Consider the following 21,632-nt stretch of genomic DNA (forward strand, 5'->3'; position numbering starts at 1 on the left):
CGCCTTTCAGTAGAAATCTGATGATGAGTAATAATTCTCATCCGAATGCTAATTAGTTCGAAACCACGTGTATAAACTCACAGAGTGTTAACGTCCCTCATACATCAAATACAAGTGTCAGCTTGCCAAATCCAAATGTAAACAGTGCGTATGAGCCACAGGAACAGCTACCTTTGACCAACCTATACAACTACAACCCTTTGATGAAGAGTAGTTTTCATCATTCTAATATCCCGACGAGCTCAATGCCCATTGCTCAACAAACCTTTTTCCCAAGTAATTCTGCAAATTTTGTGTACCAACCTCTTTTACCCAATAACGTTGGTCCTCTCAATCCTCCAACAGTCACCTTCTCCCCTAACTCATGTTATGTCACACAGCCATCGAATGTTCAACCGTTCTCTAGCGGAGGAACAACTTTTTATGTCGGTGATCCTAATACTGCTGTAGACGCCACTATCTATTCGAAACTGCTGATGGCGCCTTATACAAAGAGAACAAACAATATGGCCCATTTACGTCCTCGGGCAGTAAACCAATCACTAATCAAGATCTAGCTGAAATCTTGACACTGAGCCAGAAAGGTCCCATGCCTGAGTGGAAATTGTCTTCTTTAGACGAAAATCCATTGCAGTGGCCTGAATGGTTTGGTCAGTTCAAAAGTGCAATCGATGCAAAAGTTTTAAGTGATGATGTCAAACTGACATATCTCAAAACTCTCGTTTCAGGCAAAGCGAAGAATGCAATTGCCGAATTCGCTTACAGTGGAGTATTCTACAAGGATGCTTTGAAAATTCTAGGGAGAAAATTTGGACAACCACAGACGATTGTGGCAGCTCATCTTGAAAAATTTTCAAATTTTCCACCTCTCAAAATGCACAATTCAGAAAGCATAATCAGTTTCGCTTCCTGTATATCCAGTCTTGTCGCTGTTTTAAAATCGGTGGGATATGAGTACGACTTGAAGAGTACATCCGTTTTGAATCAAGTTATTTCAAAATTGCCTCCAAATATGAAAGAGTCGTGGTCTCTCCACTCTGTAAAGAAGTGTTGGAGACAGCCAACCGTTTTAGATTTTAACGATTGGCTCCGCGACAAGGCTGAGGCACATGAGTTTATGCGTGTGAGTCAGAATATGTCACAACCTGAGGAGACTCCAAAGACTGGTTTCCATAAACCACCCAAAAAAGTTTTTGCCGCTGCTTCAAAAGTTGAAAAACCACTTTATGCTCCGTGCCTCCAGTGCAAGGGTAAACACCCACTCTGGAGTTGTTCTGTGTTTAAGGAAAAGACCCCAACTCAACGAGCTCAATTCTCCGCACAAAATAGGTTGTGTTTTGCTTGCTTTCAATCTGACCACATGTTCCGAAAATGCCCTAAAGCCCGCAAATGCACTAAGCCTGGTTGTGAAAGCACCCATAATGTCTTGTTGCATGGTGCTGAGAAAGTTTTCAGCGTAAGGTCTGCAAACAAAGAGTTAAACAATAGCAATAACGCAAGCCATTCAAATTCAAACAGTACCTCCCCGCCGAACCGGAATAAGCCGCAAACTTCGTCATCGAATGTAGCGGGTTCGCCGTCTTACAAGAAACTAATGGGACTCCTTCCTGTTCTTCAATTGGAAAAAAGGTCACACACAGACGTGACCACTGCTCTTGTAATGTGCGGTTCCTGTTGTACCCACTCATGGGTCTCGGCGGCCTAGCACAGCGTTTAAGTTTAACTGGCCAAAAGCAAGATATTCTGGTAAATGGCTTCAATTCGACGGAATGCGTTGTCACGCAACAAGTCGAAGTGAATGTTTTTGCCAAATTCGACCACCATCAATATTCGTTTAGGGTTACGCCGTTTGTGAAAGACAGTTTGAGCGTTGGTTCCGAAACCATTGACGTTACCATTCTCCAAGACAGGTTTCCACATCTGCAGCCAATTAAACCTATTGTCTACAACTATTCCGACGTTGAGATGATATTCGGGCAGGATGTCTTTCATGCAATCAAGCATCTCGAATACTTCCAAGGACGAAATCAAAATACTCCTGTCGCTGTCCGTATGCCCATTGGCTGGGTTCTCAGTGGCCCACTCCCATCACCATGTGGTGTTCGAGCCACCACTTTCAGGTGCAATGTTGAAGACGTGGCACTTATTGACCAACTGAAGAAATGGTACGAACTAGAGTCGTATGGCACGTTTAAACAAGCTGATCCCCGTTCCTCAGTTGATAAACGTGCACAAAAAAATCTTGACTCTACCACGATTCATGATGGCAGCCGTTATGTTGTCGGAATGCTCTGGGTTGATGACAACATTCATCTTCCCAGAAATTTTTACGCTTAATTGGCCCAGTTTAAGTCTCTTGAAAAGCGTCTAGAGGAAGATTTAAACCTGAAAACTCAATACGCATCAGATATCCGAAGTGATGTCGAGAAGGGTTACGTAGGCCCGGTTAGCCCTCACGACTCAAAAAACCGTTCAGACCGAGAATGGTACGTACCGCACCACCCAGTTTTAAATCCGAACAAACCCGGCAAAATTCGGCGCGTTTTAAACGGTGCTTCTAGGTTTCACGGCAAATCACTGAATAACTCCCTTCTCGTCGGCCTCGATCTTCTTCAGAACCTTTTATTCGTTTTAATGCGCTTCCGAGAGCACAAATACGCAATTTCCACAGATATTGAAGGCATGTTTATGTAGGTCGGCTTACTAGAAAGCAATCAACGTTCCTTGTGTTTATTGTTGCGGGAGGACCCCATATCAGATGTGAGTGTATTTCAATATACAAGGCATATATTTGGAGCGGAAGATTCTCCGACATGTGCTACCTATGCTCTTCGCCGAACAGCCGTCGACAACCAAGATCGTTACCCCGGTGCCGCTTACGCCGTGCTAAACAACTTTTACATGGATGACTACCTTGGGTCTGTGAAAAATCCAGAAACTGCTCTAATGTTAAGTCGCTGTTTAGTTGAACTGCTTAAGTTGGGTGGGTTTAATCTTAGAAAACTCATTAGCAAACGTTCCCAATTTGTCTTCGAAACTAAATCCCCCTAAGACCAGCGCTAACAACAGTAAGGAAACTATTACCGCTGCGATTAATCCGGAAACCACATCGCATGTTCTCGGTCTCAAATGGGACCACGTCACCGATATGTTGGTTGTGAGCAGAGGAGTCAACCGCGAACTCAAAGACTCTGTTACGCAGCGATCGTTCCTTAGTTTTGTGTCCTCCGTGTTCGGCCCCATAGGTCTTGTCGCCCCGTATACCGTACGCGCACGTTTGCTACTGAAAGATATCTGGAGATTGAGTGGCCAACTGTGGGACGACCCACCGCCAATTGAGTTGTGCCGCAGATTCACTGAATGGCACTCTGGCTTGCCAGTTTTAGGGCAGCTCAAAATACCTCGTTGCTATTTTGACTTCTCAGTAGATGAGGTTGAGCTGCACATGTTCGGTGATAGCTCATTGGACATTTTCTGTTCTGTAGCATTCCTTCGAGCTCAGAAAAACGCCGATTCCAAATGTCAACTAGCGTTTGTCTTCGGTAAAGCACGAGTAGCCCCGATGAAGATGCTTTCAATTCCGAAGTTGGAACTTCAGGCTGCGCTTCTTACTAGTCGTCTGAAGGATGATATCGAGAAAGCTCTGACACTGAGTATTTCCAAAGTGTTCATGTGGACTGACAGCACAACAGTCCTTCAGTGGTTGAACTCGACAAGCAAACAGCCCGTGTTTGTAGCCAATCGAGTAGCCGAGATTCTGGAGTCAACATCAATTGACCAATGGTTCCATGTTTTGAGTGAAGACAACCCCGCTGACACCGGAAATCAAGATATTACTGCTGACTCCCTCAAGCAAAGCAGTTGGGTAAACGGCCCTTCCTTTTTGAAAATTTCTGATTGGCCTTTCAATCCAAATAGGGAAATTACTGACAAAATTCGCATGGATGGTCCGGTCTACGATCTAAATGAGGGTTTAGAGGTCTCTTCCAATTTTAAGTGCACTGCAGTTTCGACTGACTTTGCCTTCCTTGGGAAGATTATAGCTCGTTCTCCAAGATAAAGCGACTGGTCGCATATATGTTGAGACTCTCACCTTAGCATAGACATTTCAGATCACCAGATAAGGTCATAATTGATTCAGCAGAACTTGTCCTTTCAGAGAAAAAACTTTTGCAACTTTCGCAGTTAGAGTCATTCCCAGCTGAAAGTAAGCAATTAGCAGCTGGAAAATATGTGAAAACATCGAGTCGTATATCATCGTATTCACCTTTTATCGGACTGAACGGTTTAATTAGATCTACCGGCCGTATCCAACGTCTCTCTGCAACCGCATTCGAAACTCGCCATCCAATAATTTTGGATAGCCGTCATCGCCTAATCCGATTGTTTCTCCGTTTTTATCACATTAAGCACAAACATCAGTCAGTCGACTACCTTCGTTCCGTCATTCATCAGCAATTTGTTGTACTACGCTTAAGATCTGCACTAAGAGCTATTGAAACACATTGCGTGTGCTGTAGAAAGCGAAAAGCGAAAACCGTTACTCCAATGATGTCTGACCTTCCCGCGGAGCGTCTAGGTTACCGCCAGCCACCGTTCTCGAACTACGGCGTCGATTATTTTGGACCATTTCATGTAACCATTCGTCGATCTTCCGAGAAACGCTGGGGTTTTCAATTTAATTGCTTAACGACTCAAGCAATTCACATTGAGTTCGTTTCATCCATGGACACAAGTTCATGTGTGATGGCTATCGAGCGCTTTATTTCTAGGCGAGGAACACCCTCAATAATTTGGTCGGACAACGGAACAAACCTTGTAGGAGCCGAAAATGAGCTTCTTATGTACATCAAAAATTGGAACGCAGAAGCTCCACTGTCGCTCATACACAAAGTCATTAAGTGGAAGTATAATCCGCCAAGTGCACCACATCAAGGTGGAGCATGGGAGCGAATGGTGCGCAGTTGTAAGCATGTATTTTATGCAATCTTAGGGTGAAGAAAATTGACTGACGAGATTTTGAACACAACCATGTGCCTAGTTGAAGGTTCACTAAACGCCCGTCCGCTCACTCCCGTTTCTGACAACCCAGATAGTCTTGAGGCTTTGACGCCGAATCATTTTCTCTTAGGTCAGCACAGTCTAACGTTTCCGTCTCTAAGGTCGAGTGAAAACTATTCTCACTGTAATCGCTATGCCCGTGCGCAGTCGTACGCAAACGCAATTTGGCAGCGATGGTTAAGTGAGTACGTCCCTACACTCAATAAAAGAGTTAAGTGGCATGCTCCTCCCGAATATTCTTTGAAAACGGGAGATATGGTGTGGTTAGTTGAATCCTCTAGCCCTAGGGGTCACTACCCAGTAGCACGCATAATGTCGCTAAACTACGGCAAAGACAACACCGCCCGCTCCGCAAACCTAAGGACCGTTTCCGGAAACTACACTCGGCCGCTCGTTAAGCTCGTTCCGGTTCTCGCTCCTTCGGGGGTGGAGGATGTTAATGATACCTAGCATTAAATCTGAAAGTATAGTATAAAGCCAGTATAGTTGCTTAGCAATACCAGCTATATAGCTCAGCGTATACATAGTGCGTTCCGGGGAGTTCGGCGTGGGTTCGATTCTCTTTAATCAAACCGATTCTGTTTCCTGTTTTTATTCCAGTTATAAAAAAGGCCAGAATAAGCATTTTTTCCATATATGGAAATTGTATGACTAGTATTTTTGGTCATCCCGGGCAGTGGGGGGGGGAGGTTTACCAGCCCCACCGAATAGATTGTAGAGGTGATCATCCCAGTTCACGCCTCCCCAACCCCAGGTTTACCCCCCCTCCCCCCGTTAACGCCCCCTCCAAGTTTACCCCAACCACCATCACTATTCACTCCCCCACCCCAGTTTACCCCACTCTTTTAAATGGGGGGAGGTAAAAAAGCTTGAAGGGGTGAGGGGATGACGTTGAGACATGGCATTTACTAAAAAACATGGCAAGCGTTTTGCAAATTTCTGGCAAAACTTGCAAATTTCTGCGAAAATAATCGATTTTAGTTCTAATAATAAAATAATTTGTAATCGATTACAATGGAATATTATATTTTTTCAAAATCTATAATTTATGATAGCAATATAATCGGTTTCGTGGTCTGAATTGTACATCTGCAATGGATGATAATGAATTATTATTGTCTCGGGAATCCATTATAAACGATTAGATTCAGTGCGGGGAGCTTAAATTTGAAAAGATATTTCACTGTGATTGTTTTTTCGTAAAGTTATTGGGGTGTAAAGATCGCCATTTTGGTCAATTTGTGGAAATTAACGCGCGATATATTTCGAGCTGTTAATGCTACATAGCATTAAAGTATGAAAGTATAGTATAAAGCCAGTATAGTTGCTTATCAATATCAGCTATATAGCTCAGCGTATACATAGTGCGTTCCGGGGAGATCGGCGTGGGGTCGATTCTCACCTAAGTCGTTTCATTTGAGAATCCTATTTGAGCCGAACCTGACAGAACATAAAATGCTAATATTTTAATCGGTTCAAAATTGGTTTGCAATTGAGTTTCTGTTAATTAAACTGCGTGAACTAAGTATGAACTCATTGTGAAAAAAACACATAAATCACAAAAATCAGGGCATGAACAAGCCCACTTTTTAACTTGATACGTGTAATGTTGTTGCTAATTCCGTGCAATAAAAATTCGCCGTTTATTGATTCTCTTGAATTAAACCGATTCTGTTTCCTGTTTTTGTAAGTTATAAAAAAGGCCAGAATATTTTGGTGCCGCGACTCGGGAACAAAAAAAAATATTATCTGTCCCAAATTTTATCTTGACAACACGTGAATTCATTGATTATTTCGCACGTAAAACCCAGTTGTGTGAATCAGTCGATGATATCCAGCTCTTAAAGAAAGTCCAGCGTATGGAAGATACCAAACTTGACGAGGTGAAGCTAAGTGGCAGTGCCAGAAATTCTATCCAAGCATGGCTGTTAGAACCATTCAACAAAACTGCAAATCAAGGAGCCCCCCACAATTTCGTGTGACCTCAAGTCAAAAACGGGGAAACGACCACTAGTCAAAATAAAGCCGACAACCCAGAGGCCGACATCACACAAGGCGGAAAGTGGTTTTTTTTTGTGGAATCTTCGTATACTTTTGGACTCAAGCCGGGTGAACTACCTGCAAAAAATTTGTAAGATCGAACCTGTGCTTTCAATTAACTTTTAGACTCTGAATTGTGCTAGTTTTTTAACCAAAAAAAGTGCTTCTTTTTTGATTATCAGTGCTATAAAATTACATATGATGTTGTTAATTGCAAACCGATTAGGACCGTACTAGATACCTAATCCTAGTTCATACCCAGTATCCTATTACCCCAGGATAGTCTCGAACCCAAAAAAATTTGTGAAAAAAAAAATTCCTGAAAATTTTCCAAAAAATTTTCGCAAAAAAAAAAATAAACAAAAATTTTCAAAAAAAAAAATTTTCTCGAAAAAAAAAAAAAGTTATTCCAACTTTTCCCAAAACTTTCACAAACAAAAAAAAAATTTTCTCGAAAAAAAAAAGTTATTCCAACTTTTCCCAAAATTTTCACAAACAAAAAAAAAATTTTTTTTTTTTTTGCCCGATTTTAGAGCAAAATCGGAAAACACCGTTTTCGTCTCGCCCGTTCAACCGTTTAAACCGTCAATCGTGTCGAGCAAGTTTTTTGAGTGAATCCCTACCTCGGTTTCCTCCAGTGGTTGGATAAACTTTAAAAATTTGCTCGGCTCGCCCCGTTTTCGGCCGCATACCGCCGCGACCGTTACTACTACCGTTTCGCCGTAAAGTCGTTGAGTTTAACCGATAAACCGTAGGCGTTAACTTAAATAGTACTGCTTCGAAAACCTTACAAAACCCTCAGCTAAGGGTTCTGAAAGTTCTTATCGTAATAATTTTTTTTTTTTCATTTCTATGTGACGACTTTACATCAACAGACTCCTTAAATTGATTGCAATTAAAACAACCGTATCGCTTATCACTCTCAATGGTGTTCATCATTGCTGCGAGTTCTCTCCATCACTCCGTAAATACATTACCATTAACTCTACAAAAACGCCTCGACGACACTTTTAAAGCAGTTCCAGGTTTAAGCTTTAATTTGAATGCAAATAACCGGCAAAAGACTGTTCAATATCTTTTAAGCAATTCCCCAAAATGTATGATAGAGAAAAACTTTATAATTTGGCACGATGTTATAAATAATTCATTGAGCAACCATAGATCAAACAACGATAACCCACTTACACCAGAAAGTCTGATTAAAATTTTAGAAGAGTATAAAAACAAAATATCAGCCATTATTTACGTACACCGTCAAAATACCCCTAATATTTACGGACGTTTGGTTGAAACAGGAATAATAACAATTATTGTGACCAAACATTTAATATCAAAAAGAAAAGCTAGCAATAAAGAATTATTTCGTAAGCTTAAATTAATTCATCCTCCGGCGTTTTTAGAAATAAAAAATTTGAGAATCATTCGACGTTATTTCCCCAATCTGTCCAAACTTATCAATAAAGTTAAAAGTCGTCGACCAAGTTCAAGGAAAAGAAAAGCAGATAAGCAAAAGATTTCACAAATGACAACAGTCGAAGAATATTTAACATTTGTTAGGAATTATAAACCTTGATTTTTTTTTGATTAGTTAAATTCATCTTTATTTTCAATCTAGTAGTTTGTTGTCTTTCTGTTCCGTAGGCAACGAGAATTGTAGGGGTCTTGCGAGGATCCTCTCGTTCGGTATAGGACGCGGCTACTTGAATTGACTCTAGTTTGATTCCGTCAACCGACACTATTTTTTTTTTGCTCTTATTTAGAAACAAATATTTCAAAATGGAGCTTGATCTCGGCCAGAAGCTAAACAAAATTTATCTTGCCAGGAAAGAGTTAGAAACAAATCTTTTCGATTACCATGCCAAAATTACGGAATATATAAGTGCGAATGATAGACCAGCTAAAATTGAAACGTACATAGAAAAATCTAGCATTTGCTTGCAAAAAATTATGGAGAAAAATGATGAGCTTAAATCTTTGTCTATGCACAGCAACAACGCTGCTGAAACAATAAATCAACTTGAGTTTTACCTGGGATCTACCACTGCAAAACATGACAATGTATTAGGTCTAGCTAAAAATTACTTTCAAATTAAACATCAAGAGGACCAGGTAGCAACTGCACGAACCCCAACGCCAAGCGAATCCGTCCGTTCCAAGAAACCCCTTTCACAGATTGCATCAATGACTTCGAGTGAGCGTCGAAGAGAGGCAGCCCTTGCAAAAATTAGACGCGAAGAAGTTGAACGCCAAGTAGAGGCTAAGCTTCGTTTGAAAAAGCAAGAGATCCAGATTCAGTCGATGAAGGGTCAACTTGATCTTGATGTGGTTGTTGAGGAAAGCCGTCAAAAGCTAGCTGAAGCAACTATCGAAGAGGCTGAATATCTGGAAGACGCCTCTGAAATTTGTGAATTTCGTCGTAGCAGATCGAAATTGGCAATGGTCGTTCAGGAGAACCAAACGGAGGAAGACAGGACAAGAAGTTGGGTGAACACTCATTTCCCAACTCAGGAGATAGTTCTGCCCGTGGCCCCAGTCCAAAGTGTCAATCTAGAACCAGCTTCCGAGTTCTTGTCATTTTCATGTATTGAACCGGCTTTCAGTCGAAATCTGACGATGATTAATAACTCACATCCATTTGCTGATTATTTCGAAACCACGTGTATAAACTCACAGAGTGTTAACGTCCCTCATACATCAAATACAAGTGTCCGCTTGCCAAATCCAAAGTTAAACAGTACGTATGAGTCACAGGAACAGCTACCTTTGACCAACCTATACAACTACAACCCTTTGATGCAGAGTAGTTTTCATCATTCTAATATCCCGACGAGCTCAATGCCCATTGCTCAACAAACCTTTTTCCCAAGTAAATCCGCAAATTTTGTGTACCAACCGCTTTTACCAACTAACGTTGGTCCTCTCAATCCTCCAACAGTCACCTTCTCCCCTAACTCATATTATGTCACACAGCCATCGAATTTTCAACCGTTCTCTAGCGGAGGAACAACTTTTTATGTCGGTGATCCTAAAACTTTAGACGCCGCAATCTATTCAAAACCGCTGATAACGCCTTATACAAATGAGAACAAACAATATGGCCCATTTACGTCCTCGGGCAGTAAACCAATCACAAATCAAGATGTAGCTGAAATCTTGACACTGAGCCAGAAAGGTCCCTTGCCTGAATGGAAATTGTCTTCTTTCGACGGGAATCCGTTGCAGTGGCCTGAATGGTTTGGTCAGTTCAAAAATGCAATCGATGCAAAAGTTTTAAGTGATGATGTCAAACTGACATATCTCAAAACTCTCGTTTCAGGCAAAGCGAAGAATGCAATTGCCGAATTCGCTTACAGTGGAGTATTCTACAAGGACGCTTTGAAAACTCTAGAGAGGAAATTTGGACAACCAAAGACGAGTGTGGCAGCTCATCTTGAAAAACTTTCGAATTTTCCACCTCTCAAAATGCACAATTCAGAAAGCATTATCAGTTTCGCTTCCTGTATATCCAGTCTTGTCGCAGTTTTAAAATCGTTAGGATATGAGTATGACTTGAAGAGTACATCCGTTTTGAATCAAGTTATTTCAAAATTACCTCCAAATATGAAAGAGTCATTGTCTCTCCACTCTGTAAAGAAATGTTGGAGACAGCCAACCGTTTTAGACTTTAATGATTGGCTCCGCGACAACGCTGAGGCACATGAACTTATGCGTGTGAGTCAGAATAAGTCACGACCTGAGGAGACTCCAAAGACTGGTTTCCATAAACCACCTACAAAAGTTTTTGCCGCTGCTTCAAAAGTTGAAAAACCAATTTATGCTCCGTGCCTCCAGTGCAATGGTAAACACCCACTCTGGAGTTGTTCTGTGTTTAAGGAAAAGACCCCAACTCAACGAGCTCAATTCTCCGCACAAAATAGGTTGTGTTTTGCTTGCTTTCAACCTGACCACATGTTCCGAAAATGCCCTAAAGCCCGCAAATGCACTAAGCCTGGTTGTGAAAGCACCCATAATGTCTTGTTACATGGTGCTGAGAAAGTTTTCAGCGTAAGGTCTGCAAACAAAGAGTTAAACAATAGCAATAATGCAAGCCATTCGAATTCAAACAGTACCGCCCCGCCGAAACGGAATAAGCTGCAAACTTCGTCATCAAACGTAGCCGGTTCGTCGTCTTACAAGAAACTTACGGGTCTCCTTCCTGTGCTTCAATTGGAAATAAGTTCACACACAGATGTGACCACTGCTCTTGTAATGTGCGATTCCTGTTGTACCCACTCATGGGTCTCGGCGGGCCTAGCACAGCGTTTAAATTTAACTGGCCAACAGCTGGATATTCTGGTAAACGGCTTCAATTCGACGGAATCCGTTCCCACGCAACAAGTCGAAGTGAATGTTTTTGCCAAATTCGACCACCTTGAATACTCGTTTAGGGTTACGCCGTTTGTGAAAGACAGTTTGAGCGTTGGTTCCGAAACCATTGACGTTACCATTCTTCAAGACAGGTTTCCACATCTGCAGCCAATTAAACCTATTGTCTACAACTATTCCGACGTTGAGATGATATTAGGGCAGGATGTCTTTCATGCAATCAAGACTCTCGAATACTTCCAAGGACGAAATCAAAACACTCCTGTCGCTGTCCGTATGCCCATTGGCTGGGTTCTCAGTGGCCCACTTCCATCACCAATTGGTGTTCGAGCCACCACTTTCAAGTGCAATGTTGAGGACGTAGCACTTGCTGACCAAGTGAAGAAATGGTACGAGCTAGAGTCGTATGGCACGTTTAAACAAGCTGATCCCCGTTCCTCAGCTGATAAACGTGCACAAAAAATTCTTGACTCAACCACGATTCATGATGGCAGTCGTTATATTGTCGGAATGCTCTGGGCTGATGACAACATTCATCTTCCCGATAACTTTTACGCTTCGTTGGTCCAGTTTAAGTCTCTTGAAAAGCGTCTAGAGAAAGATTTAAACCTGAAAACTCAATACGCATCAGATATCCGAAGTGATGTCGAGAAGGGTTACGTGGTCCCGGTTAGCCCTCACGACTCAAAAAACCGTTCAGACCGAGAATGGTACGTACCGCACCACCCAGTTTTAAATCCGAACAAACCCGGCAAAGTTCGGTGCGTTTTAAACGGTGCTTCTAGGTTTCACGGCAGTTCACTGAATAACTCCCTTCTCGTCGGCCCCGATCTGCTTCAGAACCTTTTATTCGTTTTAATGCGCTTCCGAGAGCACAAATACGCAATTTCCGCAGATATCGAAGGCATGTTTATGCAGGTCGGCTTACTAGAAAGTGATCAACCTTCCTTGCATTTTTTGTGGCGGGAGGACCCCACATCAGATGTGAGTGTATTTCAATATACAAGGCATATATTTGGAGCGAAAGATTCTCCGACATGCGCTAACTATGCTCTTCGCCGAACAGCCGTCGATAACCAAGATCGTTACCCCGATGCCGCTTACGCCGTGCTTAACAACTTCTACATGGATGACTACCTTGGGTCTGTGAAAAATCCAGAAACTGCTCTAATGTTAAGTCGCTGTTTAGTTGAACTGCTTAAGTTGGGTGGGTTTAATCTTAGAAAATTCATTAGCAAACGTTCCCAATTTGTCTTCGAAACTAAATCACCCTAAGACCAGCGCTAACAACAGTAAGGAAATTATTACCGCTGCGATTAATCCGGAAACCGCATCGCATGTTCTCGGTCTCAAATGGGACCACGTCACCGATACGTTGGTTGTGAGCAGAGGAGTCAACCGCGAACTCAAAGACTCTGTTACGCAGCGATGGGTCCTTAGTTTTATGTCCTCCGTGTTCGACCCCATAGGTCTTGTCGCCCCGTATACCGTACGCGCACGTTTGTTACTGAAAGATATCTGGAGATTGAGTGGCCAACTGTGGGACGACCCACCGCCAATTGAGTTGTGCCGCAGATTCACTGAATGGCACTCTGGCTTGCCAGTTTTAGGGCAGCTCAAAATACCTCGTTGCTATTTTGACTTCTCAGTAGATGAGGTTGAGCTGCACATGTTCGGTGATAGCTCATTGGACGTTTTCTGTTCTGTAGCATTCCTTCGAGCTCAGAAAAACGCCTGTTCCAAATGTCAACTAGCGTTTGTTTTCGGTAAAGCAAGAGTAGCCCCGATAAAGATGCTTTCAATTCCGAAGTTGGAACTTCAGGCTGCGCTTCTTGCCAGTCGCCTGAAGGATGATATCGAGAAAGCTCTGACACTGAGTATTTCCAAAGTGTTCATGTGGACTGACAGCACAACAGTCCTTCAGTGGTTGAACTCGACAAGCAAACAGCCCGTGTTTGTAGCCAATCGAGTAGCCGAGATTCTGGAGTCAACATCAATTGACCAATGGTTCTATGTTTTGAGTGGAGACAACCCCGCTGACACCGGAACTAGAGGTATTACTGCTGACTCCCTCAAGCAAAGCAGTTGGGTAAACGGCCCTTCCTTTTTGAAAACTTCTGATTGGCCTTTCAATCCAAATAGGGAAGTTACTGACAAAATTCGCCTGGATGGTCCGGTCTACGATCTAAACGAGGGTTTAGAGGTCTCTTCCAATTTTCTGTGCACTGCATTTTTGACTGACTTTGCCTTCCCTTGGGAAGAGTATAGCTCGTTCTCAAGATAAAGCGACTTTGCAACTTTCGAGTCATTCCCAGCTGAAAGTAAACAATTAGCAGCTGGAAAATATGTGAAAACGTCGAGCCGTATATCATCGTATTCGCCTTTTATCGGACTGAACGGTTTAATTAGATCTACCGGCCGTATCCAACGTCTCTCTGCAACCGCATTCGAAACTCGCCATCCAATAATTTTGGATAGCCGTCATCGCCTAATCCGATTGTTTCTCCGTTTTTATCACATTAAGCACAAACATCAGTCAGTCGACTACCTTCGTTCCGTCATTCATCAGCAATTTGTTGTACTACGCTTAAGATCTGCACTAAGAGCTATTGAAACACATTGCGTGTGCTGTAGAAAGCGAAAAGCGAAAACCGTTACTCCAATGATGTCTGACCTTCCCGCGGAGCGTCTAGGTTACCGCCAGCCACCGTTCTCGAACTGCGGCGTCGATTATTTTGGACCATTTCATGTAACCATTCGTCGATCTTCCGAGAAACGCTGGGGTTTTCTATTTACTTGCTTAACGACTCGCGCAATTCACATTGAGTTGGTTCCATCCATGGACACAAGTTCATGTGTGATGGCTATCGAGCGCTTTATTTCTAGGCTAAGAACACCCTCAATAATTTGGTCGGACAACGGAACAAACTTTGTAGGAGCCGAAAAAGAGCTTCTTCTGTGCATCAAAAATTGGAACGCAGAAGCTCCACTGTCGCTCGTACACAAAAGCATTAAGTGGAAGTATAATCCGCCAAGTGCACCACATCAAGGTGGAGCATGGGAGCGAATGGTGCGCAGTTGTAAGCGTGTGTTTTATGCAATCTTGGGGTCAAGAAAGTTGACTGACGAGATTTTGAACACAACCATGTGCCTAGTTGAAGGTTCACTAAACGCCCGTCCACTCACTCCCGTTTCTGACGATTTCGATAGTCTTGAGGTTTTGACGCCGAATCTTTTCCTCTTAGGTCAGCACAGTCTAACGTTTCCGTCTCTAAGGTCGAGTGAAAACTATTCTCACTCTAAGCGCTATGCCCGTGCGCAGTCGTACGCAAACGCAATTTGGCAGCGATGGTTAAGTGAAAACGTCCCTACACTCAATAAAAGAGTTAAGTGGCATGCTCCTCCCGAATACTCTTTGAAAACGGGAGACATGGTGTGGTTAGTTGCATCCACTAGCCCTAGGGGCCACTACCCACTAGCACGCATAACGTCGCTAAACTACGGCAAAGACAACACCGCCCGTTCCGCAAACCTAAGGACCGTTTCCGGAAACTACACTCGGCCGCTCGTTAAGCTCGTTCCGGTTCTCGCTCCTTCGGGCGTGGAGGATGTTAATGCTACATAGCATTAAAGTATGAAAGTATAGTATAAAGCCAGTATAGTTGCTTATCAATATCAGCTATATAGCTCAGCGTATACATAGTGCGTTCCGGGGAGATCGGCGTGGGTTCGATTCTCACCTAAGTCGTTTCATTTGAGAATCCTATTTGAGCCGAACCTGACAGAACATAAAATGCTAATATTTTAATCGGTTCAAAATTGGTTTGCAATTGAGTTTCTGTTAATTAAACTGCGTGAACTAAGTATGAACTCATTGTGAAAAAAACACATAAATCACACAAATCAGGGCATGAACAAGCCCACTTTTTAACTTGATACGTGTAATGTTGTTGCTAATTCCGTGCAATAAAAATTACTAAAATTCGCCGTTTATTGATTCTCTTGAATTATACCGATTCTGTTTCCTGTTTTTATAAGTTATAAAAAAGGCCAGAATATTTTGGTGGCGAATAGAAAGTTATGGGGGTGTAAAGATCGCCATTTTGGTCATTTTGTGACAATTAACGCGCGATATATTTCGCGCTATTAACGTGTAAACAGAAATTTAACGTCTTTGAAATCGTTCCAAATTAGTTGAAAGAAGCTTAATTGCCATTATTGATTTCTTACAAGGAGCGAAATTTTTCTTTTTGTTTTTTATATGGCGTATGCGGGGATGATTTTCACGAATAATCTCAATTTTTAGTTTAAAAAAATGCACTTTTTTTACTGCTCCATTAAAAGGCAATGGGAACATTCAGGGCTTCGCCTTCATACGAACAGTCTTGTTCGATTATACTCTCCCTAAGAATGAAAAATGAAAGTAAAAAAAAATACTTCAAAAAATGCTGGTTAGTAAAATGGCATAAGTCAAAACAATGTAATTTAATTCATTTTAACCCCAAAGAAGTTCTTTCCCATCTTGTACTGTTTTCGTCTCATAAATTTCACAAATATGAGTACGCAAATTCATTCACAATTGCTGTTTAATTCACGATTGTCCCCCCTCGTTCTCGAGAAAATCCTAGATCCACCCTTGCATCTATCAATAAAAATAATTATTCATCCAACCTTTTTGCTACAAAAGACCGCTCAAGAACCACTTTAAGTCACTCTAGAAAGAAACAGGAGTGATCGCATGCGAAAAATTTTTGGGTACTCGGATCAGCGGGCGGATCTAGGATTTTCTCGAGGGAGGGGGTGGATTTTCAACAAGGGTCCCCGGCAGGGGTCGAATCCCTGACGGGAAAGAACGTCCGTCGTCGCCAAACCCCCCCGCTAAATGTGTCCTTGGTTCGGATTATTCTTTAAGGAATCTGCGGCAGATTTTTTCAAAATCAAACACATTCCAAAGAAGCCTCGATTTTTTTTCCATTTTTTGCTGAATTGCAAAATCTCTAACCCCTACTTGCGCAATGTCAATGTCAAATTGTTCTCAACTAGTACCAAGTAAATGGAACGATAAAATTGCCTCAATTATATTTGGAATAATTTTTTTGGTAGCTTTCTAAATGGTATATTTCCCAGATTGCATAAAAACGAAATTGTTTCCAAATGGCAGTTTTAATTATTTTTCTATCAACTAGTACTTCTTTTTTTATGAAGAACAAAAAATGTGATTAATTTTTGGAATTAATAGCTTCAAAACAAATGAGTGAAAATTATACTGAAAAAAATGATCACAAAAAACTAATTAGCAATCGCAAGCTTGTGCTTTTGAAAAGTTTTCTTACTGTTTTCAGGAAAAAAAGTCAGCCAATAAATGAATTGAGTTTTTAAATACTTTTCACATCACACCTTGTTTGCAAGCAAGGTTCTCTCGAAAAAAAAAATTAATACAGCGCTGCATAGAACTTATGCCATTAATCGATTTTTTTCAATGACACGGTACGCATTAATACAAAACTTGGTTCATTGCGCGCATTAATTATCCTCAATGGCAACTTCAAAGCTACATAATTTTACAAAAATGCACGGGTATTTTTTTTTTTCATTTTTAAAACAAAAAATGGCTCTTTTTCCTCCCCCCCCCCCCCCACCTCACATGAGCATCGATTTTATGGTCTAACGAGTGATTTTACAAGGTTAATTATTAAGACCAAATATGTTTGTCATGGCCTAATTTATTTGCATATCAATTTTCATGACAATCGAACAATGCGAACAGTAATTTTAATTATTAAAAATTGCAGTTGGGGGGAAAAGGAAAAAGAGCCAAAAACATTAATGTTTCTGTAATTGTATAGAAAAATCCGTTAACATTAGCCCAAATAAAAAAAACATACATGAGCAACAGAATTCAGTCACATCAGGGGTAGATCTAGGTTTTTCTCGAGAAGGGGGGGTATTTTCAAAAACGTTTCAGACATTTTGTCGACCTTTCTTATAGGTCGATCATACTGATTTTCCGAGCTCTCCCATAGCACTAAAAACCCTGTTTTCGCCAAATTTTCTGCGCCGCAGGCGAAATTTTGAAAAACAGGTTAAAAAAAGTTTTTTAGGCTTTTTATGGAAAGTTTTGGCTTCCCCCTCAAAACTAGTAGATATTGGTGCCAAAGGCGCCTCAGAACATTTGTTGGGTCTATCACCAAACATGGATATCTCAAAATAGTAGAAAGAAGGGACCCCTTGGGTCGGCAGGGGTCAAATTCATGAAGGGAGGACATCCGCCACCCCCCTTAATCCGCCCTGAGTCACATTCTTTGATTAATTTTCCGGTCAGTTAAACTCATATTAGCTTTTTGATAAAAATTATAAGGGTTTTATGCTTCAGTAATAGGTTTTCTACAGATAAAGAACATAAAACAAAACTTAAAACCCATGTACTAGAATCAGGGACGGATCTAGGATTTTCTTGAGGGGGGGGGGCGGATTGAGTAAAGTTTTGACGAAAACAATGATTTATTCACAATAAGAAAATGAACAAAACTAAACAAAATTGAGTCTTCGATTTTTCGCGGCAAATCCGCCGATGACCTCTTCCGCTGATTTCTTCATCTTTGTATATGTAAATTAGCGCCAAGTTTGAGAGTCGGTCCTCCTTCATGTTGGAGCGGAGGTAACTTTTTAGTAGTTTCATGCTCGAAAAAGAGCGCTCAGCAGTGCATACCGTCACTGGGAGGGTAGCACCAATCTGGAGCAAAGTAAAAATTACTGGCATTGTGAATCTCTGCTGAGCCCCCCCCCCCCGCTTTCTTTATTTCTTCCAAGCAGAAGCGACAGTAGAGTCCCTCTTGGATCATGGAGTAGGTCAGGAACTGATATCTTTCCAGGTGCTGGGGGCCAAGAGTTCGCTTTTCTTGTTTTCCTTGTTTCGTCACAAGTTTGTATGGCCAGACTTGCAGTGGGGGTTTCTTGGGGTTGTCCAGCAGTGCAAACTTGATGTCCCTGTCCATGTCCAGTGAGCTGAAGTTGCAGACGCCGACGTCAATGTAGGATGGAGATTGTAGAGCTTGCTCAGAGAGCGGAGATATAGAACTAACTGATGAAAGAGATTCATCTTTAATGGTGGCTAAAGGAGCCAATGGCTCTAAGAGCCTTAAAGGTCCAGGTATGGGCGTCTCAGGAGTGGATGATCCAGGTTAATCAGGCTCAGGAATGGTTGCAGTGGATGAAGGTGGCAACTTCTTGGGTCCACTGGTGAAGAAAGCCTGGAGCGTCTTGAAGCCAGAAGCCTTGGAGTCCTTGGGAGCAGTCCGTTTTGACATCTGGAAGGTTGAAGTTGAAGTCCAGGGTCCAGTCCAGAGTGCAATGTGAAGTCCAGCGAAGAAGACTTTAGAATGAGCTAGGTAGTTTTGAACGGGGTATATAAACTGCGAATGAGGCAGGTTGACAGGTACCTGTTAGCAGGTACCTGCCTCGAGTCAAAAAATGAGTCCAATTTTCACACCTTGAATTTTCACACCTCAAAATTTTCTTTGATATAAATGCCAAAGACACCGGCGCCCTTCGGAAAAAAATTAAGTAAATTGGGACCCTTTGGTATTTTTTAGGGTCAAATTCCTGAGGGGGGGCGTCCACCCCCCCCCCTAAATCCGCCCCTGACTAGAATCATTAACGTTACGCTCAAGTTTTTGGCATCAAAAAATCAACAGGTGTTGAAATTGAGCCCTTAAGTTTAATTGAGATATATCCAATGCGGTCATTCAAGGGAAAACCGTTTGCATCAAAACTCCAATCAGGATTTCAAAAGGTTCAATTGCAATATATTAATAGAAGGTTGAACGCGAGCTCAATTGTGACTAATTTTAAAAAGATATTTTGCCTCTGATTATTTTTGTAAGTTCGGGGGGTTTGAAAGTTTCCAAATTGGCCCTGATCTGGACTAAATTATGCGCGCTTTGAAGAATTTATTTATTTTGCTGAGAGCGTAGCGCGAATTATTTATGCGTGGGAAATTATGCCGCGCAACAAAATCGTTCCAATTTCAATTGAGGGTAGCAAATCAGATCGGTCGTATGACTCAATACTTCATGCTTTGATATTGTTTAAAATTTATAGTCTTTCAATGTTTTCTTTTGCCAAAAATTATTCGATATGAATTAAGGGACAGTCGGAACATTCAGGGTTTTGCCCTGATATACGAGCAGTCTGGTTGTTCCGACCTTCGGAGAAAACGGAGTTTTTACGCTCGGTGTGATTTTTTTTCTTCAGTCATTTTTCGCCAATCGAAATAATAGTTTTCAACAAAGTTTTTATACCCCATTAAAGATACTGACCTTCTGATTTCAAATTTTTAAAAATGATTTACCTCCGATTATTTTTGTAAAGTTCTGAGGTTTGAAAAATTCCAAATTGACTATGTTCTGGGCTAAATTATGCGCGTTTTGAAGAATTTATTCATAATTCTGATAGCGTAACGCAAATTATTTATGCGTGGAGATTTATCCCGCACAACAAAATTGTTCCAGTTTGAGTTGAGACTCGCTAAAGAGATCGGTCGTATTAAATTTGTAAGAATCACATAGTTTTTAAATTTTTTTTCACAAAATCTATTCGATATGAATTAAGGGATATTCAGAACATACAGGGCTTTGCCTTGATATACGAGCAGTCTTGTTCTCCGGATGTTTGAAAAAAAACGGAATATTTATGGTCGGTGGGGTTTTTTTCTTCAGTAATTTTTCACCGATCGAAATAAAAGTTTTCAACAAAAAATTTTCATACTCTATTGAAGATATCGACTTCTTGAGTTCAAATTTAGAAAAATATTTTACCTACAATTATTGAAGTGGGGTTTTTTTCTTCAGTAATTTTTCACCGATCGAAATAAAAGTTTTCAACAAAAAATTTTCATACTCTATTGAAGATATCGACTTCTTGAGTTCAAATTTAGAAAAATATTTTAACTACAATTATTTTTTGTACGGTTCTGAAAGGTTGAAAATTGCCGAATTGGCCATGTTCTGGAATAAATAATGCGCGTTTTGAAGAGTTCACATAGGATATTTTAGTGCTTCTAAAAAATCAAATTGAAATTAGTTCGAAAACATCTTGAAGGACAATCAGGTTTTTTGTTTTTAAAACGACCCAAGCAATTATGTTCTAATTCTGGTTTTTGGCGTTTTGAACAGTTGGCTCGCAACTCCAAGATCAAGTTCTTTGTTTTATGCAGGTGCATATTCAGGGGGAAAGGCGGGCGATGTCCCCCTTTGTACTAGTTTGAAACATCCATTGTTGGTGACGGACGCTAAAATTTTTCTAGAGGCGCTTTCTGTGCCAATTTATACTAACTTTGAGGAGGAGCGCGCCAAAAAAACGTAATTTTTTAAATCAAATTTTTCCAAAAAGTGCCCACAAACGCCCCCCCCCCCCCCCCTCGAGAAAATCCTAGATCCGCCACTGTGTCTGTGTTCAAGGAAGTTGATTTTGGTCTACAATGGTGGTTGATGTACAAATTGCAGTAGTTTTCGAAAGATTCGAGTGACGAAACAAATTATCGAGAAAAGTTTTCAAAAAAAAAAAACGATTTTTATTCAGCTTGAGCGATCATAGTTTCAAGGGAAGCGAGATATCACAAAGTTGGGACTCTACAGACCTAAATACAAAATTTGTTCTGAACTGGTAAATAACTGAAATTAAATACTTGTTTTGAACTGGTTCCAATACCATCATACCACAAGCTGTAGGGTTTGTTAGAACTTTTTTCAATGCTTGGTTTTATGTTTAAACGGCAATTTCTCTCCATTAGATGACAAAATGTGAGACAAATTAGATGCCAAATAAATGAAAATTATGTGCACAGAATCTATAGAGTCAGAATCGTTGAAAACGCTTGATGATAAATTGAGCGCGTTTCATTCGGTGTCACTTGAGGTCAAAATTAGCAGAAAACGAAATAAAGTCTGTGAAGATACAACAAATTTGGTGTTTTATTTTCGAAGTTTTCTCAAATTGGTATCTGTTCATTTATCTGCAATCTACTAATTCTGTACTCGGTCAGTTATATTTGATTTGGCCTGGATTATTTTCGCTTACTTTCGGGATTTTTTTCATAGTTCTTTGAGATTTTTGAATACTCACTGCCAGTAGCGGATTAAGGGGGGGGGGGGAGGGGGCGGACGCTT

The 21,632-nt window shown here is 41.1% G+C and overlaps 1 protein-coding gene across 1 annotated transcript in view; it reads right to left on the bottom strand.

Moving 5' to 3' along the window:
* LOC134857191 (tectonic-3-like) overlaps positions 1–21,632 on the bottom strand; it is a 409,016-nt gene that overhangs the window by 218,422 nt on the left and 168,962 nt on the right. The gene's annotated exons all lie outside the window — the stretch shown is intronic.

The sequence above is a fragment of the Symsagittifera roscoffensis genome, chromosome 1, assembly GCF_963678635.1.
Source record: "Symsagittifera roscoffensis chromosome 1, txSymRosc1.1, whole genome shotgun sequence".
Taxonomy (NCBI): domain Eukaryota; kingdom Metazoa; phylum Xenacoelomorpha; order Acoela; family Convolutidae; genus Symsagittifera; species Symsagittifera roscoffensis.